The following is a 22042-nucleotide window of genomic DNA, read 5'->3' as shown; positions in this document are numbered from 1 at the left end:
TAGTTCACATTAACGCAGTTCTCTTCAAATAGCATCCGCACAGGGGAGTTACGTCACAACAGTTGGTGCACTCTGCAGTTCATAACCTCCTTCTCCAGAACTGCAAAACAGTTTAGACGTCACCTTAATCTCGGTGTGCCTAATATCACCATCTGTAAAATGGGAATGCTTCCATTGGCTTTCTTGTCTATTAGATTGTAAGCTCTTTGGGGCAGGGACTGCTGCTATGGGTTTGAGGAGTGCCGAGCACAATAGAGCCTGGCTCTCACTCGAGACTTCGAGGTGTTATCTAAATGCAAGGAATAAATAATAATAATAATGCAAAGTTGAATAGCTATTCCCCACAACGTACACATACACGTAGGTACAGAAATCTAAAAAAATGCCAAAGGAGTAAGATAAGATCCTTAGCAAAGAAATATGGCTCAGGAGGTGGATTTTGAACATTCCCAAGTTTTAAATGTGGGATTTTGGTTTGGCCCGTTTTAAAGCTGAGAGGTAGTGTGATCTAATGGATCGAGCACTGGCCTGGAAATTGGGAAGACTCCCAGCTCTGCCAATGACCTGTTGTGTCACTGGGACCTGTTGTAACACTGGGAAAGAGCTTCTGTTTCCCCTCTCACCCATGGTCTGCCTTGCCTATTTAAACTGCAAGCTTGTGGGGACACTGTGTGTATATAAAATTCCTAACCCAGTGGGGCTGTGATCTCAGCTGGGGCCTCGAGGCAACACTGTACCAGAAATAATTAATGATTATGCAAAATTCAGCTCTGTGCTTGAGCTTTTAACCCCCTGCAACATTTCAGAGTTTTCACAATTGAGACTCTGGGACAGTCTAAAAGTAGCTGAGCTAACACCGCATCATGAAGACAATCTAGTAAATTAGGCAATGCTTTTCAGGCTAAATATTCTATATTCCTAGCTCAAATCAGCCTCTCTTTTTTTTTTCCTCTGTGCAGCTTGCATCCTTCTGTAGCTGCTAAACCCAAACAGACTAATCTAGTATCCAAGTCTTAACATTATTCACCACCACCGTATATTAACTGTGTTACAAGAATAAGAACAGCAGCAGCAGTCAGCTCTTGGATATGTGCCATGCTTTTATTACTTATTAACTTATTTTTATATAGCTTTTGGCATGGCAAGGAGTCCTACTTTAATTATAAACAGGAATGAAGAAGCCACAAGAGGAAATCATACAGTATTGTAGCCGGATAACTGCTGTTGCACTGATTACACAAGGGTTCTTATCAAAGCTGACACAGAGCTTGGGCAGTGCAGATATTGTGCTGGAAGCTCCAGGCAGCACGGTTGATGCGTGGGAGAGAGCCTCGAAACAGACGTAAATGCATTGTAATTCGGCTGAACTAAATTATCCATGGGGGACTTTTTTTTCCCCCTCTCTCGTTTTGCATTAAAGAAATGGGAAAGTAAAGACAAGTCTTGGGAGGACTAAAAAAATAAGATAAATGTGCAACCTTTTCACTTTTTTTCTTTCAACATGACCGAGAGGGATGGGGATCGGGGGGGGGGGGGGAGGGGGAGGGGGAGGGGGAGGGAGGGAGGAAGGAAACCTCATTCTGACATAAGGACCAACTATGGCTACAGATGGTTGTTTGTAAAACCATGAGAAAACTCTTGATTCCAGTTTAAGACTCTCCCAAGAAACTGACAACTACTGCATAGTCATGCTGCTAATGTCTTTGCAATTCCTAGGAAGCACCAGCCGCTCCGCCTTGTCTGTAGATTCCATTTGCAGAGCTATCAGCTGCAGCCATTCCACCCTGGGCTGTGATCTTGTCAAGCTTAACCGTGTCCACATTTGGGGCCAGTTTGTGAACCCCTTACTTCCTCCAGTTACTCATGTGAGTAGACTTGTTGGAAGCCAACTGGGTATTGCACTAGGGATAGGAGGTCTTGGTCCTAATTCTGGCTTTGCCACTGATCTCCTGTACGACCTTGGGCAAGTGACTGCAGCTATCTTCTTTCCATGAGTGAAATTGTCTCCATGGTGAGGGCTAGCCCAAGGCCATATAGCCCACTTATGCCCTATTGTGAGGGGGATTTCTGTGGTTCGTTGGCCTTGCGCTGACCTCGCATTAGTGATCTCCATCCTTAGTGAATTTAGAACTGGACTGACAGCTCCAGTAACTGAAAATCTTCTGCTCAATCACAGAACAGGGATAGCAGCAGACCCAGCTTCTCCCACGCTGTCCCATTTCTGAGCTGGAGAAAACACCTTAGGTGGCGACAGTATTGTTAATCTTAGTGGTTGTTTGCTCCCCATTCCCCTGCTATCAATTCAAACTCCAAACCATCTCTGAACTCCAGGGAAACCCCAAGAAGGGTTACATGAAATGATGCCAAGGGAAGTTTTCGAGCCACATGGGTTTAGTGCAACCAGCCTGTTTTGAGCAACTCTTAAACTTCAACTGCAGCCAGCACTGTATCATTCTAATGAGTCAAAGTTCTTGTTGTTTATTCATGTCTACCCTACCACTGGCTCACGCTGTCAATCCTGATCCTGCAGTGAGCTCTGTGCAGTGGATTCCTGCCCAAACTCAGAGCCTCCCTGAAGTTAATGGGGTTCTGCACCAGCATGGCCTGGTGGAGCAGCTTACAGGATCAGTGCCTCTATGCCTATGAATCTGAACTCCCTGGATAGGTCTGCACTGCAGCAGGGGTCGAGCTAGCATGCTGAAAATAACAATGTAGATGATGCAACATGGGTGGCAGCTAAGGCTAGACACCTGAGTCCAAGCCCCCTCCCTCTGTCCCCCTTTCCCCCCTCCCCCCAGTTCCCCCGGGCTTGAGCCTCAACATCCACGCTGCTATTTTTAGCACGATAGCTCAAGCAGAACTAGCATGAGTCTGTCCACCTGGACTGCAAGACACAAACCCAGCTGCAGTGTTGACCTACCCTTTGGAGCCAGCTTCTCAATTCCCTCTTTCTTATTTTTCCATCCAAAGCCCAATTAAGTCAATAGAAAGAGGCCCTAAATACCTAAATCACTGTGCAGGCATCTCAAACACACTCTCCCCCGACCCCCTTTGTATTTGTTTTTCAAAAAGCCACCGATACTGTCTGTGCAATTTGGAGCCCAGCATTGTGGAGGGTTAGTGGACTCGAAGCTTTTGCCGCTCACAGTTTATAAAGGAATAGAAAGCCGGACACATTTTTATTATGCTCAAAGGGGATTCAGACCAAGGGTTTTTGGATGAACTTCCTTGTCTTTGCTCCAAGTGCTCCTTTCTTAAAACAAAATAGATACTGTGATAGTGACTTGGACTATAGTTAGGCACCGAATACTTGGTGGTTTCCTCTGCTTTGTACCCTCTGCACAGAATGACATTCTGGTGACTTTTCAGTGGCTACAAATTGAGGAGGGGCCCGATCCTGCTGAGTATCCACAGCTCCCCCTGAAATCCACAGGGATTGTGAAGGTTCAGCACCTCACAGGATCAGGCTCTAAGGTAGGCACAAATACAGGAAGGTTAAAAATAAAAAATCCCTCTTAGACTAAATGTTGATAGTAGATAAAGGATGAATTGGCAGATGTTAATAATGGGAGAACTTCAGAAGGTCACTGTGGATAGATACCACCCCAAAAAATAATAAAATAAACAATAAAAAATAATAATAAACAAACCTAGGGCTGATATAGTGCTTTTCATCAGTAGATCTCACAGTGCTTTACAATCTCTGTATTTATCCTTACAACACTCCTGTGAGGTAGGGAAGGATTATTAGCCCTATTTTACAGATGGAGAACTGTGGCACAGAGAGGCCAAGGCCAGATTTTCAAAGATATTTAGGCTCCTAACTTCCATTGGAATCAATGGAATGAGGATCTGGGCCCACGGGCACATAGGAAGCCTGTGGGGAAGCAGGGAAAAAGCTTGGCAACTGCTCCGAAACACAAACAAGCCACTCAGGTCTGTTAAAACTGGGTTCCAATCTTGTCACTGCATCCACAGGAACAGATCTTAGCGCCAAGCAGAGCTCCACTGGAGTCAATAGAATACCTAGCACAAACTAATTACAGCACAGGGCTGAATTCCCCATCACGAATTCCAGCACTTCCCATCCTGGCTTGATTTGGGGGGCAAGCGACTGCGGCTGTGACTCCTCTCCTACCTTTTGTCCATCTTGTCTATTCAGATTATAAGCTCTTCGGGGCAGAGACTGTCTCTCATGTTGTGACTGTACAATGCCTTGTATAATAGGGTACTTATCTCATTTGGGCACTCTAGGTGTTACCGTAAGACAAATCATAAAGTTTGAGAAATGGCTGATGGCACCGGCGTGGGAGATTTGTTTTCTTAAGCTTTTCATCCTCATTAAGAATTCTCATTCTACTGTGATTGCAACACCTCTGGTTAACTGTCCAAAGTCCTGGATCAGAGGATGGTCTGAGAAACAGAATAGTGAGTCCTAGAGAAGTGCCAATCGATTAAAAAAAACCCAAAATAGAACATGGATGATTCCACTGAGATGACTGTGGAGAAGATGGTTTCAGTCCAACCAAATAATTGTCTGACTGGTGAAAATGTGGGCTGAGATTTTTCAAAGCTGTCTTGAGGGTTTACACACATCCTCTATTGGGAAGACATGGGGAAGTATGTCTAGCTTCCCTAGACTGCTTTGAAATTCTCAACCATTCTAATGGATGGCAAGCGTCTAAATCCTTTGCATGACTTTGAAAATCTCAACCACTTTGTTTTATTTTGAGCCAAGATAGGGATGATGTCAATTAAAAAACTCAGATTGTACTGAGTCTGCATCGCACCATAACAGACCACAACACAGATACATATTTACCCCAAATACTGAAACGAGCTTCAGGAAGGAATATCTCAGGGTCTCTTGCACCCATTGCCCCTGTCATCAGTGAATCAGGAGTTTTGTTCCTTCCACTAACATTAACCGGAGTTGCTATACCTGGTCCTCCATTACCCTGCACCTTTTATAGTCATTAACACCAGTGTAAAGTAGGTCTGAGACACCATCATATCAGAATGTTAGCATTTTACATTCACTTTGCATTGGTATAAATGATTGCACAAAGCCCAGGTTGATGAAGAATCAGGCCCACTAGCTTTACAGCTGCCTTCTCACTAATATATTTTCCACTAGGGGCTCACCCTTACGCAGATGCTTGTTCCCAGCATTCAGGTCTCTGGCATCTAGCCCTTTACATCAGGGAGAGAGAACCAGCAGCTTTCCTAATGTGGCCATTTTGTAGTTGACTGATGCAGGTTTTCTCCTCTTTCCAGCTGGTAAGTCTTTTTGCTATTATTATGTTCTCAGGGAGATGGTGTGCTCTCCAGAATAACCACTTGGAGTGTATGAATAACCAACAAACCTCTACATGGTAATGTTTTCAAGTGTTCCTTTTGCCTGCTACTGACACACCTCTGTGCCTTTCAGCTCTTCCTTTTTTAATGTTATGGGGAAAGATGCTGATCTGCCTCAGTGATTGTTTGCACTGTTTGTTTGGTGTTTTGCACCAGTGTAGCCACGCCAGTGCAAACCCTTTCTGCAGATGTAATGCACCACTATGGAAAGTGACTCATGTTGTATTATTTGTATTATAGGACCTGCTAAAGGTTCTGGCTGAGATCAGAGCTCCATTGTGCTAGGAACTGTACAAAACAGTGAGAGAGTCCCTGTCCCCAAGAGTTTGCAGTCTAAATGGACAAGACAGACAAAGGAGGGGAGCGGGAACAGGCACACAGAGCTGACGTAATTTGCCAAGTTTCACACAGCACAGCTAGGGATAGAACCCAGGATTCCTAATTCCCAGCCTAGTGCCCTGACCACTTGACAGTGCTACCTCCTAGTACACTGATGTGACTCACCCTAGTTTTCAACTGCCACTATTCATCTTCATAGGGTGTTGGCTCCTAAGCGGATCAGTGACATTTTACCCCATAATTAACAATATCTGCTTGTATCTGTGTCTACTTAACTTCGGCTTGCTCATAAATACTGGATATAAGTTGTGTGAATATTTATAGTTTTGTGATTGTTGCCCAGCGTGGTTCTAATTTCACTCACACAGTAAGCACATTGCAGTATATCATTTACAGGGGGCTTTGTTTCCATCCATGTACCGGACGCGTATGTGAACAAATAACACTCCATTTTCATTTCAAGGAAGCCTGTTATCTGACATTAAGTAACCATACATGTCTTGTAAATGGCCTAGCTAGACTTCAAACAGCTAGATTTGTCAAAATAAGTGTGTGTGAAGGGGTATAATGTAGATAATCAAGCAGGCATCACAAGTGATGTTATTCATGCTAGGAAACAAGTAGGTTGTAATGATGGGCTGGGACAATAAAGGACCCTCCACAGTCATTCCCAGAGATTTGGGCCATGGTACCAGCAAGGCAAAGAAGTCCGGTCATCAGTTGCATATATTATTATTTATTTGAAGGTTCAGTGATCCAGCAAAATAAGAAAACCGAGCAACACCCTCATTTCCGTTCTCAGGCATACCGTCATGGAGGGGGGAAAGATAGCTTTTCGCAGCAACTCGCATGAATCAAGGCCAAAACCTGCTGCCCTTTCTCTGTCCCCTGAGGATCCACCTCAACGCTCCTTGCCTTCCTCTGCTACTCCGCCCTGCTGGCCCCTAGAATGATGTGATTATGCAGCTATACTTCAGGTACTTCAGTCCTCGCTGTAGCTGCCCCTGAGGCCTCTGCCTCAAGCTATATTAAAACATTCTCTGCTTTACCCTGTGAGTTATGGGAGAGAGCCCAGCAAAGGGTTCTTCCCTCCCCCTCTTTGCCTTGGCTAGCATCCTCCAGCTGTAGAGGGCAAGAACCTCAAGGAGCCACCATGAAGGGGCATCTGCTGGCTCAACAGCAGCGCCCCGCTGAAATGGAAATCCCACTCAGCCACCCCTCCCATCCCTATTTCTGTTGGTGCACATGAAGACTCCGTGGGAGTGCAAGTGAGCACCTGCAGCAAGGACCTCATGATGTGGTCCTTTATATGGACATGACTTCATCAAGTCTGAAAGGCAGCCACATCTGGGGAGGAGCACAGTAGAGTAGCTCTTTAACAGAATGCAACAACACTCCACGGTGGTGTCAGAGGGCAAGTGGAAAAGGATACTAAATCCAATTGGAACTGCAGGAGGAATGCAATCAGTCACTGATAACAATTGATAACCACAGTTTAACTGCTAAATATTACTTCCAGGAAGAATGATGCATAGTCAGAAGCTTTCTTTAACTTGTTGTAAATTAGCATTGTTGGAATCTGGCCTCCTTGAAAAGAAATGTCGATGGCATCTGTGTCGTAGTACAAATGTAATGGGCACATCTTAATCCCAAGTGTGACTCCACTAATGTAGCAATATCGGTGAATTTAGCTCAAAGATATCGATGAATTTAGCTCTGTGCAAACCCTATGGATGTCCGTGGGGCTGAATAAATATAGCTGAGGCAGAATTTGATTTACCGCATGTATGTTTTTAAACCTATGTTTGTTTTGCCTTTTTAGTGGATTATTCTGGATTATCAAAATAACGATGTTCTTGTTCATTCTTTATATTACTGTAGCACCTAGGTAGGCCCCAACTGATTTGGGGGCCATATTGTGCTAGGTACTGTGCAAACACCTGGGAAGTACGTAAGTACACACCTTTAGTGAAGAACGGTGACAATCTAAATAGACAGGACAGCCAAAAGAAGAGTTATTACTTTCATTTTACAGATAGCAATTGAGAGACCGAGAGATTAAAGCCCTGATCCTGCAAACATTTATGCATGTGCGTAATTTTAAGCATGTGCATAGCCCCATAAAGTTAATTCTATCCCATGTGTGTTCACAGGATTGGGGCCTTAGCCTCGCTCTGTCTCACGTCACCATCTATAAAAAGGGGACGATCGTACCCTCTTCATCAGCCTTGTCTATTTAGATGTTAAACTCATATTGGTAGGGAATGTCCATGTGTCCCCACAGCACCTAGCACAATGGGGCCGCGATATCAGCTGGGGCTTCTGGGCACAATTGTAATACAAATAATGTATAATAACAACAAATGGAAATAAAAGAATGTTGCAGGACCAGGTTTCTAAAAAGTATTTAAGTGACTAAAGATGCAGATAGTTGCCTAGCGAGATTTTTTCAAAAGCACCCAGGTGCTTAATTCCCATTGAATTCCTACCAGGTGCCTAAACACCTTTTAAAACTCTGGCCCTAAGTGACTTGCCTTAGGTTACAGAGTGAGTCTGTGGCAGGGTGGCAAATTGAGTCCTCATCTCCTGAGTCTCAGTCTATTACCTTCACCTCAAGACCATCCTTCCTCTTTTTAATTAAGCAACAGGGACTCATGATGTCCCAACCGTCCCCAGTCTGAGACTGCAGATTTTACCACGTATGTCCCTGTGCTGATGAAAAGCAAGCTCCTTTGTTGTGAGTACTAGAGTGTCCTGCATAACAGCCAGTTAAATGGAAAGCATATGTTCTTACAATATTCATGGAACTCTGCAATTAACAACCTGCTATGAAAGCAACATTGTTTTCCTAAGTTACAGTCAACCCCTGTTTTGTAATTCAAGGTTGGGAACATCCACAGCAAACTTCTAATTGATTAGAAATCAGTATTTACAGAGACGGACTCCTGTAGAATAGGAGGAAGGTCTATGGAAAATCGGAAGGTTTATGCCTCCTTGGAACAAACTGTTATTTTCAGGGTAAAATGAATAAAAGATGGTGAGGCTAATTTCAAAATCCCTTCGCAGTATCACTCTGCCTAAGAAATTTTCCATTGTTTTTGTGCAATAGCGTAAGTAATCACCACATTGCGTCTGTTGTTTTTAGTTTATCAATAACCGCTCCATGCAAGAGTGAGAAACTACAACTTTTTTCATTGCTTACGCACACTTGCAAGGAGGAAGTCGCCCATGCACACCAGATCGAGATGGCATAGAAACATTCTGGACTGTCAGTAATTATGTGGAGCACATGAGCTCCAAATGCTTGGGCTATAGCAGAGCCAAAGTCTGCTGATTTCTGCAGGTGTGACCCCACTGACGCTAATGTGGGCTGGGCTGGTACAACCGCGAGCAGAGTTTTTGGCATTTGTAGTGAGGAGCACTCGTAGGTAGGGGGAAGATTGCTGGTGCTTTACAATTAGTAACTATAAGAGTAACCCTGCCTGTAATTATTGTTGTTCTGCATTTATTTGTATTGTGGGGCTGCCTACCAGTTGTCAACCAGGAGCTGGTAGTGCCGTGCTTCAGAATTGGTGAGAATTAAGGAGCAAAGCAAGTGGGACGTCATAAACAGGAGTGAGCACTGCCATACAAGTCTAGTTAGACCCTCAAATGACCTCTTCTTTCTTGTATCACTCACATTCTACTCATCTTGACCCTTTTCCAGTGGGAAGAAGAAATGGAGAGGGTGATTTTTGTGGGATTTTTGCGTACTGCCTTTCATCTAAAGATCTCAAAGCACTTTACCAGCATTAACTACGTTTCACAGTAGGTCTGATTCTGCGACGTGTGGAGTGGCCTCGTCACCCTTTAGCTTTGATGAAGTGGTGGCTGCTGAGTGCCTCATAGGCCTCCTTCACTTCCTTGGATGATAAGGCCATGTGGAATCATAGAAGATTAGGGCTGGAAGAGACCTCAGGAGGTCATCTAGTCCAATCCCCTGCCCAAAGCAGGACCAACCCCAACTAAATCATCCCAGCCAGGGCTTTGTCAAGCCGGGCCTTAAAAACTTCTAACGATGGAGAAGTATTTACGTACTTCCTAATCATTTTCGTTGGGGCAGGAGATGAATTCCGTTCCTTGCCATGGCACCCACTCGGTGCCTGACACACTAGGCAAGTCACTTCCCCTCCCTGTGTCTCAGCCACCTCATCTGTGCAAAGGGCGTTGATGATGGGCCAGCTCCTGAGCTGATGTATATCAGCCTAGCTCCAAGGAAGCAGCTGATGATTCTAACTGACATAACTTCAGAGGTTTAGGGCAGGTCTACATTGAAACAGCTGGCGCCACTGAAGCACTGCAGTGAAGATGCTACTATGCCAATGGGAGAGCTTCTCCTGTCAGCGTAATAAATCCACCTCCGCAAGAGTGCTATCTACACCGGGGGTATATAGGTCGGTATCACTGCATGGCTCACGGTTGTGGATTTTTCATGCCCCTGAGTGACATCGTTCCCCCGATGTAAGTTTATAGTGTAGACCTGGCTTCAGTCAGATACATTTGTAAAGCTCTTTAATGTATTCAGATGAAAGGGAAAGGAGGGGTTATTATTTTAAATGGTTGGTATATGGGAACATGAGGTCCTGGGGGGAAATGTGCCCATCCCATAAGACAATATCAGCATTGACTGCTCTTCCAAACAGCTTGTAGATTTTTTTTTTTGATTGCCAAATGTTTGCTTGTACTTTTGGAAACTTTCGGTAAGAATAACATTACTGGGAACTGGCTGCTGCCGTGAGGACTGGATTCAATAGAAACTCCACCCAGTTTCTTTGTTTCAGAGACCTGCCTGAATGCCACCAAAACGGACTCTCTTTTCAGTGCATAGCAGTTTAAGGGGTGCTTCCACAGTTCAGGAACTGGATGATGTATTTCTGGCCAAGGAAAGTTACCTTTTTTTTTTTTTTTTTTTAATCTGTATTCTAGAGCTGGTTGAAATTCCCCCCCCCCCCCCCCCACCCACTCAGAAAATCTTGATGACAACAGGGCTGGGTGGGAAACCCATTTTTGTCTAAATTTTCAGTGGAAATTTTTGATTTTTTTCCCATCAAACCCCTGCAAATTATGAGTTGAAAAATTGCCCCCCCGCCCCCCAAAATGAATTTGTGGGTGCTTGGTTCCCCAGTTAAAAAAATCGAATTTTTGTGTTAAATTGATCATCCAAAATTCCATCAGGGAAAAAAAAAAGTTTAGATGTAAAATCCTCAACCCGCCCGATTGCACTGAGAGAGAGAGAAGCAGGTAGAGCCAGAGTGAGAACAGAGAACATGGAATGGTCACTATCCGTTGCTTCAGAGGAAGGTACAAGAAACCCTGCAGTGGGCAGCTATGGGATATCTGGCCCATAGAGAGAACTTCCTTCCAACCCCTGATCATTAGAGGTATTCTTAAACCCTGATGCATGAGGGCCTATATCCCTTCCTAAACCCTTGATTAACTTTTTAGAATTAATTATTCTAACTGTAGATATTCTTATTTTTATTCATGTCTAATCCCCTTCTGAATCTTGTTAAAGTCTCGGCCTCTGTGTTATCTTGTGGCAATGAGTTCCACATGCTAAGCGTGCGTTGTGTGATTTAAAAAAAAAAATGTGCCTTGTATGGTGTCAAGGATCAGAGGGTAGCCGTGTTAGTCTGTATCCACAAAAACAAGAAGTGCCACCGGACTCCTTGTTGTTGTTTTTTTAAAAAGTGTTCAATCTTTAAAAATGACACAGCAAAATGCAACAACTGGGACCCAACCCTGCAACACCTCTGCACAAAGAACTTAGTGACTTTATTATGATGGGGTTGTTTCCAAGCATGGACACTGAGAAGGATCAGAGTCTCAGATTCTGTTGTGCCCAACTATTTGTGTTATCAGAGCTGTCTCCCTCTTGGCCTAGCTGTTTCTTCCTACCTGATCCAGCATGGAAAACAGAGATCCACATTCTGAGTTTAGGTACATTGGCATCAATTCAGGGTAGTGCTACTTGCTAGAGTGGTCTCCTTAAATGATCAATGGAGCTGCTTCTTTATTGCCTACCAAATATCCGGAATGCTGTAATTTACATGTGCTATGCAGATAATTGGAACGAATTAGGCTATTGCAGCCTGCCCAGTGTTTAAAGCCAGGCCCTAGGACTTTTTATCATCAGCAGAACCTGAGTCATCAGCGTGTCTTCCGAATTAAAGAGAAAGTGTTTCATCCTGAGTCACTTAAACCAGACGAAGAAAACAACCCACAAACCCCTTATTAAATGATATAAAGCCTGACAGACACAGAAGGTTAAAGGGAAGACAATTTGAGAAGAGACAGGAACAGTGATATCAGTTGTGTAAGTTTCTGAATGGTCTTATTCTGTATTTCATGCTTCCTCTTCTCCTGCCATAGCCTGGGCTTTGTGCCTCATATAGGTCCTGATTTTCAAAAGAGGCCAGAGCAAATTTCAAGTACTCAGCGCTGACAATTGGAGTCAGGTTTTCAGAAGAGCTCAGGCCCGATTTTCCATAGTGCTTAGCACCCAGCAGCACCCATGGTGACGCCGGTGGCCAGATTTTCAGAACAGCTCAACACCCAATGTGCTGAGGTCTTTGGACAGTCTGGCCAAGAGTGCACTGTAGAATCAAAAGTACCCCACTTTGAGTAACTAATCTAGGGGCTGGATGCTGTGATGTGCTTCCTGAAAGATATAGCTCAAGTTGGGTGCAGGGAGAGGGCAGATGTGGCTTTCCACCTTCTGGATTCCTGGCTGTTGAAAAATCCAGAATGATTCCTGGTATAAGTTAGAGCAATGACAGCTCTCCCCTTGATCTTACTCTAGTCACTTCCCTATTGCAGGGCTTGCAGAGTGCTTACTTTGGCTCCTGTATGGCCGACGTACACTGCCACTGCACTGGGCCTGGAACGAGCGCCAGACCTGGCATCGCTGTTCAGTCATTTTTCCGAGGCCCCTATCGCTTTGAATTCATTGTTTGCAAAGTTCTGAAAGCTCCATATGTGTAGAGATGCTTGAATTGAAATTTGCAATCCACACCCCGGCACTGTCTCCTGGTGGGATGCTGTGAAATTTACAAATGGTGGCAGTGCCTAATGAGCAGAAGCAAGATGTTGTAAGAAGCTCTAGGCTGTGAGGATTTTATATTAACCTGGGAGAATAAGGGAATTTGGGGACTGATGGAAGAAAAGTGCTTAAACTCTAACGATTGTTCAGCTTGCCTGGTACAGAATGGAATAATTAGGGTTCCTTTTCGCTATAATTAGAAAATAGCAAACACAGATTAATCAATTACAAATGCCTCTTTATACTGCAGTGCACTGCAATTAACGTTATTTAAATGTGTTAACAAAGTAGGAGGCCTGTGTTTGTAAAGCAACTTCTGTGTTGTTTCTCTCCTCCTCCCCCACCTTCCTGCTCTCAATGTATATCGGTCTCTAGTGCTCTTTGGGTTTTTTCCCTTCACTTCCTGCTTTGTCCCCTATTCCAGGAGATGTTAAATCTCTGCTAAAGATGAGTTTTTAAAACATTAGGAACGTAAACTGTGTGGCAGCAGCAAAACTGCCCTTTCTGGGGATTTGGCTGGGGTGGGAGAAGAAATGAACCCTGCCAAAGAAGTAGAATCCGCATGTTCATTGGGGTCGTGTACTACAATAGCAGAGTAAAATCCAGGAAATACAATAACCCGATTCATTGCTCGTTTCTTACGCCGCTGCCAAAAGCGTGATTAAGTCACAAAGAGTTTGATTAGGGACACTTGGTAACGAAAAACCCATTTCCCTTGACATGGTCTATTTTCAGAGTACATCTAGTGCTTTTGCTCTACGCTATGGGCCTTTTCCTTATTCGGCATTTAACAGTCTGGCCTGACAAACAAAAGTAGTGCAGGACTGAATGGGAAAAAAGCCTTCAAGTGCACAAATAATTAAGCAGTAAAAATCGAGGCAGCACAGAGTGGTCTAGGAGTTAGAGGAAGAGGCGGGTAGCCAGGAGTCGTGTTCCCAGCTCTGTCACCGACTTGCTGAAGAAAATCACTTATCCACTTCGCAGGTGAGTGAAGAGAGGTTATGATAATGAGTGGCTTGTGTGTATGTGCATCATTGCCACCTATTGGATGGAATCAGTTGTATATCATATGCCTCATACCGCTACTAGAGATTCTCCTTTAGCTCAAGGGGTAGGGTCTGAGCTTTTTAAGTAGGGTCCAAGTTCTATCCCTGCTGTTAAGTTCCAGGCGGCCTTAGTTGGCAAGAGATGCATTGCAATGCCTCAGAGAGACATAGAGGGATGCAATTAAAGTTTGTAATGTGCTTTGAGATCCTCAGGTGGGAGGTGCCAAATAAGTGCAAAGTGTGCGCGTGTATCTAAATTGCTAAATATAATTGAACTGTGCACTATTCTGGGCCCACCTGCCCAGAATTTTGAGTGCAGGATATTAAACTATCAACCGTCCATAAGCGTAAGTCTGAACCTGGGCTCCTTAGTCGGGCAGAGCTCGATTGAGTTTAGTGCACGTTTGCCAGAAAAAGGGAGATCAGGATGAGGTCGAGGCTAGGGACATGGGACAGGCTCTCGGGGATTTATTCCAACACGGTGTAAATGATGGCACTGAGTTTCCTGGTGCGACTCTGGATTTACCCTAATGCAAATCACTCTCTTGTTAAACCAGAGCAACTCTGCATATAGACAAGCCCTCCTTTAGGGGCTTAGATGGGGGGCTGAGCTCTTTTGAAAATCCGGCCACACATCTGTTTTGTCTTTCCATTTCAAACGGGTTTTCAAAAGAGCCTAAATGGCTTCTGAGCACAAGCCCTGTAGATTTTACCTGAGAAAGGAAGCCCCAACAGTCAGGGACAGCCTTCCTCTATGTTTTCTCTGCAGCACAGAGCAGACTACATTGGGGTTTAAAACCATGCCAAGAGGTCATCGTGTTCTCACAGATCATCAGCTCTTCTTTTTTAATTTTTAAGTGTAATTTAAGGAAGCTCAGACCTCCCCCAGGATCAAAAATATGGAATGGGAAGATTTTCCCCCACCCCCCCATACCTACTAGCTGCAATGTGAAGAGCAACAAAAATTTTACTGCTGCTTTTCTTTCAGGTATGGCACGACAAGCGGGATTTATTTCTCTGCCCCACCTAGTGGGTCCTAGCTGTGCCTGCAACAGCCGCTTGGACAGGCAAATTGCTTCTTGCTGTGTTGGTTGTTGGATCTCAGCAGGCAAAAGGAGGTGAGGGTGGTGTGTGTCGTGACACAGGCAAACGTGTCCCATTGGAGATGAAACAGAAGAGTGAGATGCCCCAAATATTTGTATGTTAGGGATGGTCTCATAGTTCAGGAGTGACACGGTGAAGGACTTCAGTATTACATCTCACATTGGCTCTGGGATCTATGGCAGCCTTAGCCAAAATTTTTTGCAGAGGCTGTGCCAAGGCGGAGTTTGGCAGGGCGGGAAGAGGCTGTAATTTACCCTCCAACAGGGTCCCCCCAGATCCGGGCTGCACTGGATTCAGCACCTCCCTGGAGGTCACGTGCATCCGACGAAGTGGGTATTCACCCACGAAAGCTTGTGCTCCGATACGTCTGTTAGTCTATAAGGTGCCACAGGACTCTTGGCTGCTTTTACAGATCCAGACTGACACGGCTGCCCCTCTGATACTTGACACCTCCCTGGAGTAGCCTTTCTCAACCAGTAATCAGAAGGAAGGATGGCCCTGTTTAACGGCACTGTTCGGGCACACGGGAAATCTGGGGTCGGTTCCCAGCTTTGCCGCAAACTCTGTGTGACCTTGCTCAAGTCATGTAGGGTTAGGTTCTTAAACGCTCACACCCACAGTTGATCTCTCCATACCTTAGTTCACTACCCATAATGTGGGGTAAATAGCGCTTTCCTACCTCCTGGGGAGGCTGTGGGGATAAAATCAGTAATGCTTGCGAGGTGCACAGATCCTATATGTAAACAGATGCCTCTTCCCAGCAGAATCTCTCAGGGGCTACCCAACATCCAGTTTTCTAGCAAAGCAGCTCTGTTAAGATACACAGTTGGCCTGCTTCTCCCATCCCAACAGCTGTGCAAAACCCCTACATATATTAAAATCTCACTTTGAGAGCAGGCACCTGGGCTGTCCCTCAGAGAGTCCTCTTCAGAGCTGAGTGCTCAGTTCTGGCCTAACTCTAGCTAGGGCCCTGTGGAGAATTTCCTAGGGTTCATCTGCATCAGCTGGCCTGATGAAGCAGGACGCAATGAATCAGAAGCCTGTTCTCTGAGCGCTATATCTCAGCCCATGTGTCTGTCTTTAGTCAACATGATTCTGCAAGGTTTAAAATGAATATGGAAGGGATTCTGTTTAGAGTTGGTTTTTTTAATTATTATTTTAAAAACCTCTAAAACTAATTAGGATAAGTGAAATCCCTCTTTTAATAAGCTCCATATGCAATGTTGAGCGATTTACATGCCAAATATGTATTCTTTTCAGTTTGGGGGCGTTCAGACGGCTTGTGCTTGCAGAGAGAGATTTACCACGCTGTGGTTTTGTTCAGTGGAGAATGGGAATACAAAGGAGTCAAAACGGCATGTGGTTTGATGTAAACCAAGAATCACCCCCACTAAATTTGATGGCGTTCAACACAATAGAAAAGCAGCGCGATGTTCCAATTCCGCAAAGCTCTTAAATGCATCCGAAGCAAAGCATTTACACACATGCGTAACTTTAGGTGCATGCATGAGTCCCATTGAAGTCAATGTTAAAGTTAAAGATGTGCTTAAGACTCAGGGACTCGGAGAGAGAAATCCAGCTTGTTTCTTATGTGAGCTAATACCATAGAATGCTAAATAAGATAAATAGCCAGTTAGGATTCCCACAATCAAGTCTCTGGTTTCAGTCAGGGATATTACTGACCACCTCCTGAGGGGAAATACCGTTTGAAATGAGACAGCAGTATGTGGCTCACCACAGCTCTGCTGACACAGAGTGACTTATCCACTGACTTAAGAGGCAGACAGCCAGGCTGCCTCCCTATCTGTTTAATTCCATTATGGTGTGTCTCGCTGGTGGGACACCACAAGCCCGAACCACAGAAAGAAACCCTTCTGGTGGTAGGTTAGAGCTCTCGCGTGCAAGTCTTGGCTGACTTGGAAATCAAATGTGGGTTTTGTCTCTCTCCCACTCAACCCACCACAGCTTCTGGCTGCAAGGATGCAAATGAGAACAGCTGTCTCATAATGTGTCACTGAAGATGGTTTTGGAATTGATAAGGTGGAGGCATCTGGAGCTTCACAGAAAATGTATCTAAAAATTTCAGCAGACTAACCAGTATTGTGGGTTGAGGTTAGAGGGGGACAGACTAGAAATCAAGATGTCTGGGTTCTATTCCTGGGTGTGGGAGGTCTAGTGATGAAAGCATGCATGACTGGGGTAAGGATTTGTGGGTGCTCTTCCTGGCTCTGGAAGGGGAGTGTGGATATAAACTGGTCAATGGATATAAACAGGTCATTGGGAAGTTTAGACTTGAAATTAGACGAAGGTTTCTAACCATCAGAGGAGTGAAGTTTTAGAATAGCCTTCCAAGGGAAGCAGTGGGGGCAAAAGACCTATCTGGCTTTAAGATTAAACTCGATAAGTTTATGGAGGAGATGGTATGATGGGATAACATGATTTTGGTAATTAATTGATCTTTAGCTATTCATGGTAAATAGGCCCAATGGCCTGTGATGGGATGTTAGATGGGGTGGGATCTGAGTTACCAAGAAAAGAATTGTCTGTAGTATCTGGCTGGTGAGTCTTGCCCATATGCTCAGGGTTTAGCTGATCGCCGTATTTGGGGTCGGGAAGGAATTTTCCTCCAGGGCAGATTGGAAGAGGCCCTGGAGGAGGTTTTTCGCCTTCCTCTGTAGCATGGGTCACTTGCTGAAGGATTCTCTGCTCCTTGAAGTCTTTAAACCACAATTTGAGGACTTCAATAGCTCAGACATAGGTGACAGGTTTTTCGCAGGAGTGGGTGGGTGAGATTCTGTGGCCTGCGTTGTGCAGGAGGTCGGACTAGATGATCATAATGGTCCCTTCTGACCTTAGTATCTATGAATCTGTTGGTTAGAGCAGGGGGACTAGGAGTCAGGATGCCTGGGTCCTCTTCCTAATTCTGTAGGTCAGTTTACCTATCTATAAAATGGGGATAACAGTGCCTACCTCAGAGAGATGATGTAATTAGGCCAGTGGCAGATTTGGAGTTAGTGGGGCCCTGTGCGCAGCTTCATTTTCACCCCCTTCTTCCCCCTCCCCCCCCCCTGCGCCCCCCTGGGACCCAGCCAAGAAAAAGAACATTCTCTCTTATCTCCCGCCTGTTTTTCATTCTTTTTTTCTTCATACTCCTCCTATATTATAAGTAATGGGAAGTAAATGAAAATAAAGTGAGGTATCTTGATTGGGGCAGGGGGTTGGGGTGTGCGAGTGGGTGCAGGGGGCGGGCTCTGGGAGAAAGTTGGGGTGCGGACTCTTGGCTGCGGAAGAGGGTTGGGGTGCAGGAGGGGGGCGGTGCTTACCTCGGGTGGCACAACTCCCAAAGCAACTGGCACACACACCGCTCCGACAGCGGCTCCTAGGCGAGAGAGGGGGCAGGGGGTCTCTGTGTGTTGCCCAGGGTGGGGGCAGCGCATACAGCCACCTCCCCCCTACCCCCACCAGGACACACAGATATGTGCCAGCAGCTGGCCGCTTCCGGGAGCAGCGTGGGGCCACCGTCCACGGCATGCAGGCAGCCTGCCTGCCAGAGCCCTTCTGTGCCACCGGCCGGGACTCAGGGGCAGGTTGTCAGATATTTGTTCTGCATTTTGGGGGCTCCGTGCCACCGCATGGTTTGTTTCATGGTAAATCCACTCCTGAATTAGGTTCCATTTTCTGCAAAGTGAATTGATGCTTTCAGATGAAAGGGACGGCGGACAGACAAAATATCCCTTTTCCTTCCTCTTTTGGTGTTGACTCAGAATCCGATTCTAAACTGTGTATTTAAAATTAACTTGGTCCATCAGATAGATTTACTTTCCTTGTCTCAAACCAAAGGACAAATGGCATCACTACATAGATTACCGTGAAACTCTGCAAACCTGGGGAAATGGGCCTCTATGGCATTGTCCATAGCTACAAGCATTTATTGTATTTTTTTATCATTTTAATTTTATTATTATACATGGTTTTATTTTTATATTGTATTATTGTTTTATTTTATTTGTGTGCCATTGTAAGTAGCTACATGCACTTATTATCTGAAATCCTCCTTTGTGGTCAGTGACTAGCTAGCTAGACTTTCCTATCAATCACTTAGGGAGAAATTAACTTTAGGAGGCAGACAACACTAGAAACAATAGAATTCTATTCAGTACAACATCCAAGTAACGCTTTAAATATATTCATTCATATTAAGGTTCATTTGCAAGTCTGTCTACTTCCGTTGACTAGGCTTTTTCATTCAAGTCCGTTCTTTACGAGTATTTCTGTCAAGAGCTGTTGAAACTTTCCTTAAGTCTTTTATGTATAATCAGGAGCCAGATCCTGCAGACATTACTCACATAAGTAAGGGTCTATTTGTGAAAGTAAGGACTACTCTCATGAGTAAAAGATACAGGATCAGGTACAAGGTCAGTCTGCTGCAGGCATGTCATATATAGAATTGTAGTGTCTCTCAAAGAGGAGAGATTTATTAAAGAAACAACTATAATTAACAAACAGGCTTCCACACAGCTTGAGTTCCAGCTGTTTACCAGGGACCGCACTCTGTTTGGGACTCCATAGAGTGCACATAGACATAGCGACTGAATAATATATTGCAAGGAAACATATCATTACAAGGCATGTACTGTACATTGTGATTCTCAGCTTTTTTCCTCAAGCAGCCCCCTTTTACATGCCGCCTTCCATCTGGTCTGGATCTAGCTAGAACACTCTTCCCATTTAACAATGTGGGAAGGGCAGGATGGTTGTGACCCCCGACACCTGATGGGCTACCCTGCTAGACCCCTGGTGAAATTCCATTCTGTTAATGGAGTTGCACTTGTGTAACAAAGCAGAATTTTTGGCCAGGGGAGAAAAAGAAACTGTTCTAATGTGGCTTGGTACTAAAGCTGTAAAGTAACCGAACAAATGGCAGCAAGACCATTTAAATCTAAAGATCATGCGTGGGCTCTTTTTCAGGTAGGACGCTCTCTCCTGTTGCAGGACACAGCTTGTATTCTCCCATTAGGGCACCTAGATTTACTCTTTGATCCACAAGGGGCAGGGCCATGGCACCACTTTTCCCCTTCTGGAAAGGCTTAGGTTGCTGAGAGTACAACTCCCACTAGCATAGTGTGTTATATCCCCCTCTAGTGGCTGGTCTACATAAGAAAATAACCTACTACAGCTACCACCTAATGGAGTTACCTCTTTCATTCAAGTGGTAAATCCAGTGCTGAAGGTCCAGGGTTCTCTCACTGGTGATGTTTCGCATGGTGGTTGTTATATAGGTGCAATCCTTGGATAGTCCTTGCACTCAGGGAAGTGCAACTGCTGCGGTTGTGCCCAGCTCTTACACAAGCATGCAAGAGACGGGCAGTCCTCATGCACACCCCCCTCTCAGGGCTGGGCACAAGCGGGTCCAAACTGTGCAAAGTATTTGCCACAGTCGCAGTCTATTTAACGGTTAGATACAAAACTCCATCCCTTTTTTTTCCCTCTTGCCGTTTTCAGTTAGCGGTTGGCCCCTAGGCTAACAGCCTGCTGATTCACTCACCACAGTTATACAGCTGATGGCTCATAAAGGCTTTGTGTTCATCTGATCCATAAATAGCTCTGGTCTATATCACAGTCACAGTGGTGATTTCACTTCCAAATTGGAACTTTATTCTTTTAGCCTCTGGAAGTCAATCAGGTCCTTGGAGGCACTGCCTTCCAATCAGAGAGCTGTTATGGCAAAGGTCTATTGTAAGTCCTAACACAATGTGCCCTTCGACGTGAATTCAAAGCCTACTGAAGCTAATGGGAGGCTTTCCACTACGTGCAATGGCTTTTGGATCAGGCCCATAGTGAGCTATATTGCGTTTATCTCTTCCCTCCATTAATGACATTATTGGTTAATATATTTAGATATTCAGTTGGATTCTGTCTCAAGGTTTTGTACTGCTGCCCATCAGTATAGGATCTGACCAACTTAACATCCTTTGCATCCTTGTGCTAAGGCCCAAACCTGTCAATCTGAGTCGCGGAAGCAGTGCCAGAATTACTCATGAGCTTGCACATTTGCTTGGGCAAGTTGGCTACTGAAAATTTGGCTCTTTCGTGTATAGCACCAACCACTACCGTAAGCGTCATATACTACAAAACCTGCTGGCTCGATTTTCATTGTTTACCACTTCGGGCTAAGTCGCATAAACTGCCCCACTCCAGGAGTAGCACCAGGAGACATTATGCCTTACACACCCTTCCTATTCTGTTCTATATCGTTTCTTAGGGCAGGTCTACACGACGGGGCTACGTCAACCTAAGTTACACAGCTCCAGCTACGTGAATAACGTAGCTGGAGTTGACTACCTTAGGTTGACTTTTTGCGGTGTCTACACCGCGCTGGGTCGACGGGAGAAACTTTCCCATTGACTTACCTTATGCTTCTCGTTCGACGGGAGAGTGATCGGTGGTCAATTTAGCAGGTCTTCACTAGACCCGCTAAATCAACCCCCAGTGGATCAATTGCCGCACGTTGATCCCGTGGTAAGTGGACACAAGCCCTTATATTGCACTCATCACCATAGTATCTGAGTACCTTCCAGTAGTGCATTAAGCGACATGATTGACATGTGGCCAAAAATTTTCATGTGAAACCCTTTTTTGCCGAAAAATGAATATTGGGGTCAACAAAAGCAATTTGTGAATTTGGGTTGATTTCAGCAAATTGTTTCCATCGGGAAGGGGAGGGAAAAAATTCTGAAATGTCGAAACAGTTATTGTCAGCATTTCTGAAATGAAATGTTTTGACTTCATTTCAAAGGAGCATTTTGTTACAGAATATCCCTCAATTTTATTTAAAATAAAAATATCAATGTTTTAAAAACCGGGAAATCGAAACAAAACATTTCAATTCAGTTAGTTAAATGTTTTGAAACATTTTCACTTCAGGTTGATCAGAAACCATATTGTTTCAGAGTTATCCCGGAAACAAATATTAAATTATTCAATAAGTTCTCGTCCCATGTTGTTTGTTCTCTCATCCTGGCCTGTGGGGGAGAAGTGTGTGCAGTGAAGGGTCTTGTTTAGGGACATTTTTCTTCTTTTTATGTACATATTGCTATGTAGAAAAGGTAAGGTG

At 44.7% G+C, this 22042-nt stretch overlaps 1 protein-coding gene across 3 annotated transcripts in view; it reads left to right on the top strand.

Moving 5' to 3' along the window:
• The first annotated feature begins 5213 nt into the window (after positions 1–5213).
• The window catches only part of STC1 (stanniocalcin 1), a 47830-nt gene continuing 31001 nt past the window's right edge, over positions 5214–22042 (top strand). The window contains exon 1 of one of the 3 annotated variants that reach the window (XM_074940288.1): positions 5214–5280. The gene's annotated coding sequence lies outside the window, so the exon portion shown is untranslated. Of the gene's footprint in view, positions 5281–13675; positions 13763–14841; positions 14943–22042 lie in introns of those variants that run through there. The other 2 variants (XM_074940287.1, XM_074940286.1) reach the window with 2 other exon arrangements.

Source organism: Natator depressus, chromosome 26, assembly GCF_965152275.1.
Source record: "Natator depressus isolate rNatDep1 chromosome 26, rNatDep2.hap1, whole genome shotgun sequence".
Taxonomy (NCBI): domain Eukaryota; kingdom Metazoa; phylum Chordata; order Testudines; family Cheloniidae; genus Natator; species Natator depressus.
This window is presented reverse-complemented; position numbering and strand designations above follow the sequence as displayed.